The 5,452-nt window shown below is 43.8% G+C and overlaps 1 protein-coding gene across 1 annotated transcript in view; it reads right to left on the bottom strand.

Annotated features, from left to right (window-relative positions):
- LOC101864067 (orexin receptor type 2) overlaps positions 1-5,452 on the bottom strand; it is a gene marked incomplete in the record, with an annotated part of 257,738 nt that overhangs the window by 149,113 nt on the left and 103,173 nt on the right.

Genomic DNA, 5,452 nt, shown 5'->3' with positions numbered 1-5,452 from the left:
TCACAGACAAGTAGCGACCAAAGTCTCTCTCTCACAGACAAGTAGCGGACAAAGTCTCTCTCTCACAGACAAGTAGCGACCAAAGTCTCTCTCTCACAGACAAGTAGCGACCAAAGTCTCTCTCTCTCTCACAGACAAGTAGCGACCAAAGTCTCTCTCTCACAGACAAGTAGCGTCCCGAAGCTTACAGAAACCCTTCACCCTATCACAACAAAGCTAGCGTGACCCTTGACCCCGGCCTTGATTATCAATAACAGCCCCAAACCAAACGGCCACTTCGATCGCTCAGTAGCTCCCGCACCTCATTACTTACCCGTTATTGTGAGACCTGGCCGGGGGAGAAAGGCAGAGAGGAACGCTGGATCCGGATTCATTGATTGGCTGTCAAGTGGCTGGTGTGACTTTTCCCCGGTCATCGAGTTCTGTTTTGTGTTCTCTGTTCTGGTGCTAAACATTGTGTTCTCGGACTGTGCCAGAACTTTCTGCCCCAGTTGTAGCAGCGATGTGCGAGGTAGAGAATCAGGTCACAACAGTCTCACAGTGATTCTGATAGTGTTTGTTGCTATTGTTGTAATTAGTAGTAGTAGTCTAGTATTAGTTTAAGTATTAGTAAAGTATTAGTATTGTTATTATTAATATCCTCCTCCTCCTCCTCCTCATCATCATCATTATAGTCGTCGTTGTTGTCATCGTCATTATTATAATGAGGCCTAGATCCTCTATTATTATTTTATCACTACTTTTATTACTATTTCCATTTCGAATACTATTACGGTACTGTTCTCGAACTCTTGACTTGTTCATTTGAGGGGACGTAGTTATCACGTGGCGTGGTGCGGTCACGTCTGTGTACAGCACACATCACGTGGCGTGGTGTTCTGACGTCTGTGTTGGAAGCTACGAGATGTACAATAACTGAAGCGGTGACAATTTGTTCAGAAAACCCGACATGTGCTCGCAGTGTCACAATCATATTGCTCTTTGTTTAGTTGCTCACAAAGTCACACAATGTTTAGTTGCTCGTGGTGTCAAAATGTTTAGTTGCTGGCAGTGTCACAATCATATTGCTCTTTGTTTAGTTGCTCGCAGTGTCACACAATGTTTAGTTGCTCGCGGTGTCACACAATGTTTAGTTGCTCGCGGTGTCACACAATGTTTAGTTGCTCGCGGTGTCACACAATGTTTAGTTGCTCGCGGTGTCACACAATGTTTAGTTGCTCGCGGTGTCAAAATGTTTAGTTGCTGGCAGTGTCACAATCATATTGCTCTTTGTTTAGTTGCTCGCAAAGTCACACAATGTTTAGTTGCTCGCGGTGTCACAATGTTTAGTTGCTGGCAGTGTCACACAATGTTTAGTTGCTCGCAGTGTCACAATCATATTGCTCTTTGTTTAGTTGCTCGCAATGTCACACAATGTTTAGTTGCTCGCGGTGTCACAATGTTTAGTTGCTGGCAGTGTCACACAATGTTTAGTTGCTCGCAGTGTCACAATCATATTGCTCTTTGTTTAGTTGCTGGCAGTGTCACAGTCATATTGCTCTTTGTTTAGTTGCTGGCAGTGTCACAGTCATATTGCTCTTTGTTTAGTTGCTGGCAGTGTCACATTGCTCTTCGTTCATTGAGGTTGGCATGCACCAGCCACAGACCCACCGAGGGATTTACCGGGTCCGTTTATTGTTGGTTTGGGCTGTTGGCGGTTCAGTAATCATTTAGCAAAACGGTGGCAATTGCCACGAAACTGTGCTTCGGTCTTTTCAGATGTACAAAGACTAATCCTTTGATTTTGTTTTTGGAGGGTGGGGGTGGAAGTGGGTTTGTTGTAAAATCCAGTTGTCTAATGTGTTGTTGCGGTTGCACGTTCTCTGGAAATGTTTAATCTAAAATCATGTTCTAAATTTTGAAGAAAAAAGAAAGAAAAGGAATTCAGAATGTAGTTACGAATGTTAAAATACCAAGAAAGTTCTTTAAAAGAAATCTCTTTCCAGAAAAAAAAATGCTTTCACGGCTTAATACGTTTGAACAGCTGGCCGAACAGACCAACACCAGTGGTGCAGCATAAGGCGCTGCGCTGTCACACGCAGGAGACCCTGGTTCGATTCCCGAATGGGGAAAATTTGTGTCGAGTATCTCGACAGTCTTTCTGTTGGGATGTTGTACCAAGTATCTCTGTCTGTCTGCTGGGATGTTGTATACCTCTCAGCCCGGGTCTGTCTGCTGGGATGTTGTATACCTCTCAGCCCGGGTCTGTCTGCTGGGATGTTGTATCCCTCTCAGCCCGGGTCTGTCTGCTGGGATGTTGTATCCCTCTCAGCCCGGGTCTGTCTGCTGGGATGTTGTATCCCTCTCAGCCCGGGTCTGTCTGCTGGGATGTTGTATACCTCTCAGCCCGGGTTGGCCATGACAGACAGGGTCGGAAACACGCCTCCTAAATATCATGAATTGTGTTGATGGGGTTGCAAAAGTACCTACAATTAAAAAAACAACTTGAAAAGCTCAGTGACGTTTAGAATGTGGGCGGAGAGAGTAGTGCTGAAGACGTACACACTGTGTGACCCCCACGACCTGGGTAAAGTTGGGAAAGGACCTACAAGGGGAAGAGTATATTATACTTTTACTTTTTCATCCTCTGTTGCCGTTAAGCGTTGAGAGGAGATTCAGTTTTCTATGGTAGGTCAGCTCCGCAGCTCTTTCAGTTGTGATGTTATGTTTCCTTAGGGTTTCCTTGACAACCTCGATCCACCTTTTGCGTGGCCTTCCTCTTCCTTTATAGCCTGAGTGCTTGGTGTTGTAGGCTCTCGAGGCTGGCTGGTCAGATGACATGCGTAACACGTGGCTAAACTATTTTATTCTCTGTCTTTCTATGTAATACAGACAGGACTCGGTGCCAATACCTGCTTTTACCTCTTCATTTCTCTGCCTGTCTCGTCTTGTGATGGTAAGGGAGTATACATGTATTATAGAGCTGTAAATTTTGATGTGTGTTTGGTTTGTGTTTGGTGCATGCCAATCTAATGAACACACGCGAAAGCAATAGGCCCCTACCGTGGTGTTACAACGACATGTTCTTTGCCGAGTCTGGCGTTTGATGTTGCCGCCAGTGGCCGGCTGAAGTGACGACATAAATCCTGCAGACTGAGATTATCCCGTGCTTTTTTGATCCGCCACTCTGTGGCTGGAGTGTCGGAGTCGGGGGTTCTGGGGAAAGGATAGAATAATATGTAGATATAATAACAGTGGCGTCTAAAAGAAACTGGAACATGTAGTCACCCAGTCATCGTGTTAAAGCCTCGCCCTACCCACCCATGCAGCATACACCAGTTTAAAGGTAAATAAATCCCTGCACCATCAGACACATTAATATTTCATCAACGATAAGAGCCGTCCGAGATGTGGTCACCTAAGAATAACCTTACAAAGTAATGCTTGGCGAAAATCTATTAAATGAAAAAGAAAAAACCCAACCCAAAACAACCCAACGTATAAGTGTATTTGCAGGTGTACACTAACGTTGGCGGAATGGGCATGTACAGCATATCAAATGAATGGAGGACTTTTTGCGGTAATGAACTAATTTTTTTTAATTGCAATAGTTTGAGACAGATTGGAAAACAGAGTAGTCACAGATACCGCGCTAAACTTGGACTTAACATTGCTTGGTCTCACTAGTATTTTGTTAAGTAAACATTGGTTTTGTGTAGAGCATTAACCCTTTGGGCATGGACTGTGCTACATTTTGGACATGATTGTCTGTGATTTCATCCCACATGTTACAGAGAGTTGCAAACAGAACATCTCAATTCGTGGCAATGACGCTTTTTTCAGGTGCTCTTTCATGGGGCTCTACCTTGACTATCTAAGGGCTCCACGTGTCCTTAGGATTCATATCGGGGCTGGTATCTTAGGTGTTTGGCAGGTGCTCTGGTGTGGTTTGCTCCTTCTTCTCTATCAAAAGCTATCGTCCTTCTCTCTCCTCCTTTTTATGTTTGTTGCTCTCTTGTAACAGCTCTAATCTTCGGTGCTTATATGACCGTATTGTGTTACAAGTGCCGCAAAACTCTTACGAAAACAAACATATCAAGCTTTTTACTGAAGACCACTCCGACGTTGGTAGGATTTGCATCTCCAAGAATTGTCTAAAGGCGTGTGAGTGTGACCTGTGAGAAGTTGCTTTGACACTTATAAAGATGTCTACTTGAATGGCGCCATGGCGGAAATAAGGACACGACATGACGTTCAACACTAGCGTGATGTAGTCCTCTAAACAAAGTCTTCGGTTGATTCTCACAAGTCGTGGGTTTTATTTATTCCAGCCTGGCCACCCCAAACTTTTGCAGTCTCATGGCCTCTGTTCCTCACTGACAGATGATAATGTCCTGTGGGTGGTTGGCGGGTGTTCTGGTGTGCTTTGCTTCTTCTTTCCTGTCAAACATCTATCGTCTTTTTCTCCCATCCTTCTTTTTGTGTTTGTTACTCTCTTGTAACACCTCTAATCTTCGGCACTTATATGACTTTATTGTTTTGCAAGTGTCGTACAACTTTTAATAAAACTAAAATGATCATGTCCAAAATCGAACTGACACAGTCCATGCTAAATAAAGGTCGGTGCTCTGCACGAAACGAAAGGTCCGAAAACAAAATAATGCCTCATTTAACGGGAAGTTCAAGTTTTGCGTGGTATTTGTGACAGCTCTGTTTTCCTATCTCTCTGAAAACATCGTAATAAAACATTACTCACTGCAGAGACAATAATATTCTCCATTCATGTGACCACCAACACATGTCCATTCCTCCAATGTTAATACACACATACACAAGCGCAAACACACTTTTACGTTTCTTTGATTTCACACAGTTTTGCCACGCATGGGTTTGTTCAGGTTGCTTCTGAACGACCATATCTCGGGCGACTCTAATGGTAGATGAAACATTAGTGGGTCTGATAGAGCAGAGTTTATTTAGCTTTGGATTGGTATGTTGGCTGGGTGGTTAGTGCAAGGCTTGGACGTGATGATTGGGTGCTTACATTACTAGTTTCTTTGGAAGCCACATTTTTGTGAACAATTCTTTGTTTCTACATGACACTCGTTTGAAAAGTTCGGAACAAGATTTTTGTGAACAATTCCTTGTTTTCTACGAGATATTCGCACCAAGGAGAAACTCTTGACTCTGAGAGTGGACTGAGTAAAGACTGGGAGGGCTGCGTTAAAACTGAGGACTGTGTGAAAACATATGGCTGTGAGGATTGTGTTAAAACCGAGGGAAAACTTCATCCATTCATTCGGACAGCTGTTGGAGAACATTGCCACTTTTGACTTGACTGGGGTCGAAAGTTTGGTTGTTATTGACCACACGAGGACATTATCTGTGTATGTGGATTAATGGAACACCTGAGAGTCTTCGCTTGCACAAAGGTAAAGTGAGAGAGAGAGAGAGAGAGAGAGAGAGAGAGAGA

This window comes from Aplysia californica, unplaced genomic scaffold (assembly GCF_000002075.1).
Source record: "Aplysia californica isolate F4 #8 unplaced genomic scaffold, AplCal3.0 scaffold00198, whole genome shotgun sequence".
NCBI classification, from domain to species: Eukaryota; Metazoa; Mollusca; class Gastropoda; order Aplysiida; family Aplysiidae; genus Aplysia; species Aplysia californica.
This window is presented reverse-complemented; position numbering and strand designations above follow the sequence as displayed.